Genomic DNA, 13,000 nt, shown 5'->3' on the forward strand with positions numbered 1-13,000 from the left:
ACCTGGCAGCAGCTGGAAGGAATAGTGGGAGGCGTTATTGATAGGTGTCTGGATGCTCAAACTAGTTGCTTAGTGACCCTTCTCTGGTAAGTTATTAAGCTATGTCCGTGCACCACAGTGGGTATGCCATCAGAGTCAAGTCCCAGTGGTGAGGCAGCCCAGGGTAGAGAATAAGCTCACAGTGGGTCACAGCTGGGAAGGAATGCAGCTGTATGCCACATCTTATCTCCCATCTGAGTGTTCCCCTATGTTTTGTGTCTGTGCCCACCAATGCTTGTTGTCCACTCCTCTCTCATCGCCATTTTCTTTCTTCTCTGTGTCTGATGCCTCCCTCTCCATTGACTTTCTCATCCCTAATTATGTCAGTACCTCCCCTGCCTGTCTTGTCTGCCTTCTATGTTTCTTTTTGTGCCCCTCTTAGTTACTCTAATCCTCTTGCCTTTTCCTCTGACTTCCATTACTACTTTCCACAACTTACTTTATCCTTACATATTTATATATTTATTTATTTTTATTTTTGCATTTGTTTCCCGGGGAAGTCCAACTAGGTAGGCTTGCCCGTTTTCAGTGGAGGCTCGGGGAGAAAAGCTCCATACAGTATGACAATCATGAAATATATAATATAATAATGATAATAATACAAAAAGGCAGTGAAAAGAGAAACCTTACAATAATTTAGAAAAGAAGCTAACAATTTTGTTGAAGATTCTCATAGGAGTATTAGTAGTATAATATATAAATGAGATTACTTACACATTGTTAAACATAAGAGCAGTGTTTAGCTGAAAGACTTAATACATAATAAATATTGTTTTATTTTGTATTGCAAGAAATTATATGGGTAAGGAAGATACAGGAAGATCTTTTAACAGATATATAGAGGAGACGTGGGATTAGAGTGGTCTTAAGGGAGTTAGCCTGGGTCTGAGCATGTGCATATCCAAGATTTGGTTATGTAGGAGTTTAATTGGTATTTGAAACTGTCTTTGTTTGTTTGTATCCTACCTTCAAGTGGGATGGAGTTCCACATTTTTTCAACAGCACAGGAGTAAAGGGAATCACCTGAGGTATATCTACTTTTGGATACTTCTACCAGACCCTTATTGGTAGACCTTAGCAGACAGTTGTTGGAGTTATGGTTGATTAGGCCATATATGACTGGGATTTTGTTAGGGTAATAGAGAATTTGGTGAGCTAGGGTGAGCTGATTTAGGGTACATAAGTTAGGTAGTTCCATCTAGGACAGTTTTTGAAAGGCTAGACAATGGTGAGATCTATAGAAGGAGTTGGTAGCAAATTTAGCTATCTTGTTATAACAAGTGGATAGCTTGTTTAGATCACATTTATTTAGGTTAACAAGGATGGGAGAAGCATAGAGTAATACGGAGAGTAAGTAGTTTCTTACTATGGTAGTTTTACTGTTGGAGGTCAGGTATTTTTTTACATCTGTAGAGTGTGCCTAGTTTTTTGTGCACCTTCGTTATGGTTTGAGCTATATGTTTGTCAAATTTCATGTTTTGGTCAATGATAACACCTAGTAGCTTGGTATATGCAACTGGTATGATACGTGTGTTGTCAGAGGTGATAATTCTGAAGGGGTATGGGGTCTATAGCTCTGGAGGGATGAATGAGCATAAGTTGGGTTTTTTGGGGGGTTGAGTATTAGTTGTGAGTCTGCTAATCAGGTTTCAACTGTGGTAAATGATTCTTTGGTAATTTTCTGTAGAAGTTGGAGAGGGGGGCAGAGCAGATTAGGGTAGAGTCATCAGCGTATTGTACTAAGCATGTATGAAGGGTGGGTTTATGGAGGTTATTTGTGAATATTGTGAAGAGCAGGGGACCGAGTATAGACCCTTGAGGCACACCTAGGGTGATGGGGAGAAGAGAGGATAGATTGTTCTGCCATTTAACGTCCTGTTGTCAGTTATAAAGATAGTCTTTAAACCATGGGAGGGCAGAGTTATTTAGTTTTAGTTCTGAGAGTGTAGCCAACAGTTTGCTATAGGAGACTGTATCAAATGTTTCTGAGAGGCCTAAAAAGACAGTTGACACCATATTGCCTGCATTTCACTGTTGATTGACGAGATTAGTGAAGCTGATAAGGGCAGTGGTGGTGCTGTGGCCAGATTGGAAACCATGTTGAGTTTTGGCTAGGAGGTTATTAGACAGAAGGTATTTTAGTATTTGGAAATGTATGCATTTCTTAAGATTTTTGAGAGTGGGGATAGGATGGCTATTGGGTGGTAGTTGGATAACTCAGTTGAGTTTCCATTTTTGGGTAGAGGTATTATATCTGCGACTTTCCAGAGGATTGGAATGTTTTGCTCAGAGACTGACCTATTTATGATTATGGAGACAGGGTATGAGATATCTTTGGCTGCGATTCGTAGGTATTCTGGTAGTTGATCAGCAGTCAGGGTAGTGGGTTTTAATTTGGACAGGTATCTGAAAATTGTACTGGTCTGGACTGGTTGGAAGGAGAAATAGTTTTGATCAGATGGGGAGCTTGGTAAGTTTGGGAGGGTTGAGGGAGGGGTATTTGTCAATAGTTTTAAAATGGAGTTCATTGAATTGTGTTGCTATATTATTTGTAGGTGTGTCAATGTTTGAGGTTGGGGTAGTAATTTTCCCTGGTTGGAGAATTTTATTTATAGCTGCCCAGATATTTTGAGGGTTAGCTTTGTGTTAGCTTTGTATATTGGAGTAATGAGTTTTTTTATCTGTTCTTATTTGTTTTTTAGCTTTATTTCTAAATTCAAGAAATTGTTGCCTGTTAGTATTAGTTCTGTTGTCACGCCAAGTTTCTCATGCTTTATCCATTTGTTTTAGTAGGAGTCAGGTACTTTTGGTGAGCCATGGTTAAGTATGTTAAAAAAACTGGTGTTAAAGTAGTCCACTGCATTGTCTAGAGGGAGGCTAAGTAGGGGGACCAGTTGCAGTGGTTTAGTGCTGTTATTAGGTCTTCTGCCCTAAAGTTTTTTTGTATTGTGTTAGTTTGAAGGGGCTATTTTTAGTGGGCTTGATTTTTTTATCTTAGCAGAAAAGTAGAGAGGTGGTCACTTAGGGTATCATGTTATGTGCCACAGTAATGTGTCATGACTAGGCGATTAGTGAGGATCCAGTCTAAGATGGATTCTTTTTTTGGTAACTTTGTCAATTCTAGTTGGGGTTTGGATGATCTGAGTGAATCCATGTAGGCTTATATGAGTAGTGGTGAATTTATTAAAGTTCAATTTATATTGAAGCCTCCTAATATGAGTGTTTCATGGGAAGGAATTCTGATGCCCAGTGGGTTATGGATTCTAGTGTATTTATATTGTCTGCAGGAGGGATGTAGCAGCCTAGTTTGTTCAGCTGTTTTTGTGAGTTAATTTGTACCTTTGTGAATAGGGTTCTGACATTGTCAAAGGTGGGGATATTTATGTTAATATGGTCAACTATAAGGCTGTTCTTGAAAAGGAGGGTGACACCTCCTCCTCTTTTTGATGTGCTGTCTTTTCTAAGTAGGTTGTATCCTGGTAGGAATAATTCATTGTCTTTATTGTGTGGTTTAAGCTGTGTTTCAGTAAGGAGCACAATGTCTGGGGAATAAAAGGTTAGGGCCATATACCCTTCATCAATTTTAAGGATGCTTCTAATGTTGATGTTGAAAATTAGGAGGACTGCAGGTTGTCTAAGGGCAGTTAGGTTAAGTCTGGGCTGAATTATGTTACTTATGGGGTTAGTTGAGGGACCAGGATTTGGATGTATGTCTCCACTGAGTATCATTTGAATAGGAATGTTAACAACAATTCGGAGGTATTTGGCGATGGATAGGTTATACTGTATGGAGATGTGTCCCTTTGTAGAGTAATGAGGAATCCTAAATGGGATTCGCTCTATGTTGAAGTGATTATAGATAGTGGAAGAGATATGGAAAGATATATGTGTGGGAATAGTGGAGTCGATCTGGGTAGGTGATTTACTATATAGTTTGAGGGTGTGGTTAGTTTGATATGAGGTGAGGTATGTTAGTAGTGAGAGAGTTATAATATGTATGGCATAAATGGAGTGCATATTGGACTTGTTGCTGTTTAGTTGAATGAGGTGGAGTAAGAAAAGGGGAAAGTAGATCAGGTTTGGTTGGAGTGAGGAGTTTAAGTTTGAGTTAGAGTTAGTATCTACAGAGGTTATTGTTGCTGTGAATCTGATCCTGCAGTCTATGTGGATTATAGGTTGTGTCAGTTGTGGGTGTGGTATATTTCTAGTGTGTAACGTAAAATATACTGTGAACTCTGCACAAAATCAACTAATAAATCCACAAAGTGCAGAAGGAGTAAATCTGGAGTTGATCAAAAAGCCGGTTTTATTAAATAAATGTCCAGAAGCACGCCAAAAACACACAATTAAATCATGTTCTTCTTTAATTACTACATTACTAAAATTATATATGGTGAAATTGTTAAAAGTATACTTATTTCCTTCCACTATTATATCTCAGTTGTCACCGGGGGGGTGGTCCGGGTGGTGATTCTTTAGAATCTCCCCCTTCCTCTCCCCATTCTCCCCCCGTTCCTCTGAAAATTTACTTTGTGTGCATTGTTTCTGTTCATCAATCTCTCTGATCTACGAAGGGGGGGGGTAGTCTCTATCATAGTTATATAATTCATCATGGGGTGAAATATCATTTTTCTCATTTTCAACCCTAGGTATTTCATCATTAAATCTATTAAAATTACTATATCGGGGTTTAGGGTAACTTGTTTTGTTTTTATAGTCCTTAATGTCCCTTTCTAATGTATTCATTTTCCTATTAATCAGGTCACTACATTTTTTATCAATTTCATCTCTTATCTTAAAATAATTGATTTTTTCTTCCTCAATGGTAAATAGCAAATCTTCCTTAATCTGCTGATCTAATTCATTAATTTCCTTATGAAGTGCTTCTTGACATCTAGTATTGTCCCTTATCATTAGTCTAAGCATATCAAGACCACATTTATTAAATAGTTCAATCGATTCATTATATAATTCAGAATCACAAGATACATTATTGGGAAATTTATACAACCGAAGCCCTTTCGGTACTATTTACCTTTGAATACATTCATATAAATAATCATTTTCAATAATATATGTTCTATATTTAACCATCATTTTATAAAGATTGTCCAATTTAGTCTTATAGGAATCCCCACCGGTGGTAGTTTTGCCTTGGTCAGTGTTTATTTTAAAAGAATATTTCACATTAAGCCAGTCTTTAATGTCCATAGTCCCCTTAGGGGGGAAATTGTTAACAGTACCTTTTGTTTTGGCTCTAACGTCACGTTTGTTTGCGCCCTTTTCAGGGTTCATGTCTCTGCAGTTATTAAATCCATTCGCACCGGCTTGAAATACTGTAGGGGTGTTAGCCGGGTTAAAAGTTGGGCTGCTCATCTCTCTGGGGTCGCCGACGTCCTCCGGAACGCCAATAAGCTCCCTCTGGTCCTCGTTTTGCAAAGGATTTCTTCCACTTCCTGGAAAATGACGATGAGCCAAATTTCCGTAAATCCCCATCAGTGATTGACTGAGGGGGGTTAGCAAATCTATCAGTTCGGTGAGTTGCCCAATAAGCTTGCGATTTTGGCCCGATTCGTCCTGCCCTCTAGTCTCGGCGGATATGATCGCATCCATCTCTCCCACAGCAAAAATTAAACTAAATAACGTAAAATATACTGTGAACTCTGCACAAAATCAACCAATAAATCCACAAAGTGCAGAAGGAGTAAATCCAGAGTTGATCAAAAAGCCGGTTTTATTAAATAAATGTCCAGAAGCACGCCAAAAACACACAATTAAATCATGTTCTTCTTTAATTACTACATTACTAAAATTATATATGGTGAAATTGTTAAAAGTATACTTATTTCCTTCCACTATTATATCTCGGTTGGCCCAATATTTCTAGTATGTTCAGATTGTTTGGTTTTGGGGGCAGGTTTTGTGTGGTTAGCTATAAGGTAAATGAAAGTGGGGTGGTTGGGAATGGGGGCATGGTAGGGGACCAGAGCAGGCTAGACTGAATGGTAGTGTAGGCAGTCAGAAAAAGTCAGTAAGCACTATGTTATTATAAATTATTAGAAAATATTGTTATTATAAATTGTTACTTAATTCAATGAAACAGTACCCTTAGTATGGGGACAGAAATATGAGTTTCTAATGGAGAATGTGAATGTAGATGTTTAACAATAGATCTAAGGGGAGGGGTAGATGCCATAACCAGGTAGAGTATGAAATGTGGGAAAAGGATACTATTAGGAGACAGAGCAGCTAAATTATCTTATAAAGCAAAATGAAAAAAATCTAAAAAATTTGTGTTAAAAAAGGACATAGAGCAGTAGGTAAAGAAAGGGGGGTGGTAGATTGGTAGAGTGGCCCTGGTGATGAGCTATGATGGACTGTGCACTTAACAGGTTATGAGAGAGTCTGTATTAGGTATTGCAATTATAAAACGTATAGTAATGGTTTTAGAAGCCTTGTGAAGAGTACACTGCTGAGAAAGGCTGGTGGTCCTTTGAAAGGTAGCCAGCTGCAACAAATGCAGAGCAGGAGCAGGCTTAGGACTTGAAAAAGAAAAAAGGAAGAATGCAACTTTGTAGGTATGGTGAGAATACGCTGTTGAGGTGCAAACAGCTTGATCTAAAGAATAAAAAGATTATTAGGTTAGTGTGAAGCTTTGGGCTGGAAAGGGATAGCACAATGATAAGAGAAGGCATAAATCAGGAGAGGGAAACTAAGGCACAGAAGACCAGATGTCCAATGGTGAGATAGATGATACTAAAGTTAAGGAATATGAAAGGAGATATTGCTGATAGCAGGGTAGGGTTGGTAGGTGTAGATAGCTGGAAAGTAGAAAAGCTGCAGTAGACGAGAGTAAGAGTAGATAAGAAAATAAAAGGGGAATACAGTTTACAATGAACTAGAGGGTCAGAATGGCAAATATCACCAATTCACAAGCTACAACAACATAGACACAATGCAATACAGGAATGGTCCTGAGAGTAATGAGTGATATTAGGTACACAGGTTGTATAAGGTAATTAAGATGACAAAAATAAGCAGCTTATGAATACACACATTGCAACCAAACCAAAATCATTGTTAAGAAAGAGGTTGACCATATTTATTGATGAATTACTTAGTGCAAATGGCGTAAGGTAAACATATTACTTGTATTAATATTTCATGGTCAAATACTGCAGTTTCTAGTTATAATTAAACAGAACATATGTTAAAACAATAACCATGGAACAACTCTATAATGGTACACCATAACACAAGCTTACGTTCCAGCAGTGGCGTACATAGAAGAACCTCAACAAGTATATGAAGAGAACGCTGGCTAAATGTAATGTGAGAGTGTCCTTCTACACACTAGTAGCATTTTGCAGTACACTGTGTTAATAGAAAACAGTTCTTACTTTCAACAAAGGTGCTGGTATATCGGGCACAGTCGCCATGCACACATCACCAGAGCTCCATGAGTTAGGGCTTGGACCAAAAGAAGGAATGGCGTGAAAGCTAACAGGATGTTTAAATTTAGTGCAAAGAATTCTGGGAGACAGGAGGGTGGATTAAAAAAAGATATGCTGTGAGTGAAAATTACAGGCTGGACCGAGTGATAGTGTAGGTAGCCAGAAACAACCAGTAAGCACTATGTTATTATAAATTGTTGTTAGAAAATATTGTTATTATAAATTGTTATATTCAATGAAGCAGTACCCTTAGTTTGTGGAGAGAAATGGGAGTTTGTAATGGAGAATGTGAATGGGGATGTTTAACAGTAGATCTAAGGGGAGGGGGTAGATGCCATAACCAGCTAGAGTATGAAATGTGGGGGAGAGGATACTATTAGGAAACAGAGCATCTAAATTATCTTATGAAGTAAAAGGAGAAATCTAAAAGATTTGTGTGACAAAAGAACACAGATAGAGCAGTAGGTAAAGAAAGGGGCATGGTAGATTGGTAGAGTGGCCCTGGTAATGAGCTATGATGGACTGTGCACTTAACAGGGTATGAGAGAGACTGTGTTAGGTATTGCAATTATAAAATGTACATTAATGGTTTTAGAAGCCTTGCAATGAGTACACTGCCAAGAAAAGTTGGTGGTCCTTTGAAAGGTGGCCAGCTGCAGCAAATGCAGAGCAAGAGCAGGCTTAGGACCTGAAAAAGAAAAAAGGAGGAGCACAACTGAGTAAGTCTGGTGAGAATACGCTGTTGAGGTGCAAACAGCTTGATCTAGAGATAAAAAGATTATTAGGTTAGTGTGAAGTTTTAGGGGGTGGAAAGGGATAGCACAATGATAAGGGAAGGTGTAAATCAGGACGGGGAACTGAAGCACAGAAAAGCAGATGTCTGATGGTGAGATAAATGATACTGAAGTTAAGGAATATGAGAGGAGATATTGCTCGTAGCAGGGTAGGGTTGGTAGGTGTAGGCAGTGGCGTACATAGAAGAACCTCAACAAGTATACGAAGAGAACGCTGGCTAAATGTAATGTGAGAGTGTCCTTCTACACACTAGTAGCATTTTGCAATACACTGTGATAATAGAAAGCATATATTTGCACATTTATATAACAATGAAATGCAAGGAAAGCAGTTCTTACTTTCAACAAAAGTGCTGGTATATCGGGCACAGTCGCCATGCACACATCACCAGAGCTCTGTGGGTTAGGGCTTGGACTGAAAGAAGGAATGCTGTGAAAGCTAACAGGATGTTTAAGTTTGGTGTAAAGGATTCTGGGTGACATGGGGTGGATTCAAAAATTATATGCTGCTAATGAAAATTACAGGCTAGACGGAGTGATAGCACAGGCAGCCAGAAACAATAAGTAAGCACTATGTTATTATAAATTGTTATTAGAAAATATTGTTATTATAAATTGTTACTATAAGTTCAGTAAAGCAGTACCCTTAGTTTGGGGAGAGAAATGGGAATTTGCAATGGAAAATATGAATGTGGATATTTAGCAATAGATCTAAGGGGAGGGGGTAGATGCCAGAACCAGGTAGAGAATGAAACGTGGGGGAGTGGATACTATTAGGAAACAGAGCAGCTAAATTATCTTATAAAGTAAAAGGAAAAATTTAAAAGATTTATGTGAAAAAAGGACATAGAACAGTAGGAAAAGAAAGGTGGGGGTGGTAGATTGGAAGATTGGCCCTGGTGATGAGCTGCAGTGGACTGTGCACTTAGGGTATGAGAGAGACTGCATTAGTTATTGCAATTCTGCAATGTACATTCATGGTTTTAGAAGCATTGTGATGCATACACTGCCAAAAAGGATTGGTGGTCTTTTGAAAGGTGGCAAGCTGCAGCAAATCCAGAGCATGAGTGGGCTTAGGACATTAATAGTTTTAGAAGCCTTATGATGAGTTCTGTGCCAAGAAAGGTTAATTTTTTGAAAGGTGACCAGCTGCAGCAAATGCAGAGGAGTAGCAGGCTTAGGACATTAATGGTTTTTGAAGCCTTAAGACAAGTACACTGTAAGAAGGGTTGGTGGTCTTTTGAAAGCTGACCAGCTGCAGCAAATACAGAGCAGGAGTGGGCTTATGACTTTCAACAAAGTTGCTGGTATACAGGGCGTGGTCACCCAACTCAAAAAACAAAAACAAATTCCTCTTCCCCTCCTCCATTCTGCTGATTTTATAATTGGTCACATTATGTTTAATCTGTGGTTTTCATTACTTTCCTATTTTCCCATTTCCAAAACAATATATCAGTGTACATGCTTCATGGCCCTTTAAAGTTGCCACATAACTTCTCCTTCTTGCTGCTAGTATGGTAGTGGGGTCATGCAGATAATCACTGAGGTGCAAGCATGTCTAATGACACTGTTGGAACTTGTATTTCCTTCTGACTGCACTGTAAGTAATACCACAGTCCCTGCTGCTGCTGCCACACGTGGGATATTTAATGAGCTGTTGTCCTTCCACTCTTTCTTCCATGTATTCATTCCTAATGAGTAATGGGGCTCAATGCACACACACACAGTAAACAAAGAAAGGATGGGCTGTGACTGCACAAACATCCTTTTTGAATACCAGCCTTTGTGGGCAATGTTAACCAGTCTTGTCACTGTATGGTGCTATTAGGTTAAAAGCTGTGGGTTTGTGAGCGCAGGTTTAAAAAGTTCTGTGTTTTTAATCAAATATTCCCACTTGGTGTAAATTCTGTGGATGAATCCTTGACTGAGGCTCAGATGTCTTAGGTATAAATATTGCCTTGAGTACTGGGGGAGTCAACTGTAGGGGAAAGGGGAATTATGAGGCAATCCCTGCTTGTTTCTTGCAGGGAAGGGTATAGGAGAGTGTGTGGGAATGTACCTAGGGCACAAGCACTGGTGCTAAAGCTAGGACTGTGATAACAAGTGGCTGGCAAATTTTAGTAAGGGTGAAAAACTGAGGGACATATAACCTTTTGGTGAAGGCAGCTCATCTATAGATCCATTTTGCACCCACCTTTTCAGAAATTGAACACTCCTGTGGATAAGTAGGACAGAATATAAAAACCCAGCTGCTCATAGTATGGTGGTCTCTGCATTTCTGTTTCACTTCCTGGTTGCTTCAGTATTCATAGCCCACTGGTTAAGAGGTTTTCTTATCTAGGCAAATAAGACCTACCTATATTCCCAATACTTGGATTATCCAATTTTATTACTTTTTAATTTATTTGAAAACAGGTATGAGAACTAATTTTCTTTGACCAATTTTAAAGATGACCTTTTGTGCTGTGGCTTTTGTTAAACTAGGAAAAGTAAAAAAAAAAATCATTCTGTGAAATCAAAGCCTGCATATGTAGAAAATCAGTCACACATCCACACGAATATCTCATATATTATGCAGAACCATTGCAGTAATATCCTGCTTGACTATATTGCTATTCTCTCAGGTTTAGGGAGCTTGCCAGGAGAATATCATATGCAAATAAAACCACTTTCAGTGCAATAATTAGCACTGGCTTGCACAGGTGTTCTCAACCAATTACACTGCATATAACATATATAAACTAATCCACCTGCATTTGTATTTAGTCCTCTTATATTGTAGTTTAATAATTGCTTGCATCTGTCTTTCTGGAACTTTCCAGTGTACCCATGTCCGCTCTGTTTCATTAATTATCCTACACAGACTACCTTTCCTCTCCCTTGTCCTGTCTCCTTATTGTATCGACTCATAACAGTGGTCATCTGGCCTGTACAATACCATTTTAATATAGTATAACTCACTGTACCTCATACATCGTACATCTAAATGTGTTGACTGTATTTAGTATTCATCCTTCAAAAGATGTGGCACATGATTATGTGCATAGGAATTACAGACTAATCATTCAAACCACTTATAAGCTATTCCCTTGGTTACCAATATGTTGCTGGCAATATTGTGAAGTAATTACTGGGATATGTATCTTAAGTACTGCACCATAAACTATAAAATGATGCCCTTAAAAAGAAGTTTGTGAGGGTATCTTAGATAATAAGCTACAACTAGTTATATTTGTCACCTGATTAATGAAAATAGACTTACTAGGCCTCCCGTAAACTCTGGATGTTAACATGGAATAAGTTGTTACTCTTTGTCATAGTGCTGAACATAAACAATGGATGTCATAGGTTCATTTTCTCATCCCACAGCCTACTGGCCTTCAGGACCCCATTTTTATATTTTGTACTTCATATGTGTCTATATATCTGTGTGTATCTCTCTCTCTCTCTGTATAGGTGGCTGAATTGTGTATTAATGAAGTAAATCAACATGATGGAGCGATTCAACAAGCTGTAGAGCAACCATATAGACACTGTGCTCTTGTTCCTCATGTATTCAAACGTTGTACGAATACAGCCACGGAAAGGAGTCTTCATGGAAATAAGAGCAAGTAAAAGTCCCTAGATCTGTACAGAACTGACCATGAACATGTAACCCCACACACATTATAACATTATTAGTCATGGTGGATGCTAGAAAATTAGATTAACAATAGCAACAATTCCTTTTTAAGTGCCATGACATAAATGCAGCTTTGCTCCCCCACTCCCAGTGAAGAATACACTAACTAATGCAGACAACTGAAAGTGTAAACCCCATAAAACAGACTACTCATACTGTCATGCAAGCATATGCAGAATGTATCTGATGGAATGCAGTCAGATGTTATCAAAACCTATATTCTCCTGTGCAGATATATAGTGAAATAATACCCTCCCTTGTGTGTACATCAATGGGATCCCCTTCATTTTCCATGCCTACACAGTTACCAACCATGTAGAATCAGGGCTGTCAGCATGTTGAATATGCAAATGAGGTCAAAACTCATGAGATTTGCTGAATCCAAAAAAGTGTAGCTGTGTAGGTATGTTCACTTCATGTAGGCTGTTCCACATTGTTCATATTCAATGGATGGCAGCAGTGAATGTGACATCGGGAGGCTTGTCAGGTTACACTTACAGAGGTGTACATGTAGGTCTGTGAAGAGTGAAAGTGCGTATAAGCAGTGCACAACACAAAAGTTCTGTGTCATCCTCTTTATTGTTTGCTAAAATGTGTCTCGGTCTAGTTTAAGTTAATTTTTTTTAAGTTTTGTCATTCTTTGTGTGATGCGGTGCTTAGCACAACTAGGGAAAATGGAGGAATGAATGACAGGTGTCACATAACTATTCCTGTGGCACCACGTTTATGTATTGGGCTAGAGTATAGATGATCCTGAGTTCTAGTACAGGGTCTGCAACCTTTCCTTCCACTTTTTGAGCTACATGTTTGCATAATATCACAGGGACAGAGAAAAATAATAACAAGATTACCTGTGTTTACCTTATTTCACTGCTGGTGCATGCAGCGGTGAGTAGGTGCGCACCACTCACTAATGAGCATCATCGGAGTTAATATATTCAGTAAAGCAGCAGATGTTTTCCATGGGTGCTAAATACAGCATAAACAGGTTATTTAAGCATTTGCACATGTATATATTATTATATTATGCC

Source organism: Protopterus annectens, chromosome 2.part1 (assembly GCF_019279795.1).
Source record: "Protopterus annectens isolate FY-2018-M chromosome 2.part1, PAN1.0, whole genome shotgun sequence".
NCBI lineage: Eukaryota > Metazoa > Chordata > Ceratodontiformes > Protopteridae > Protopterus > Protopterus annectens.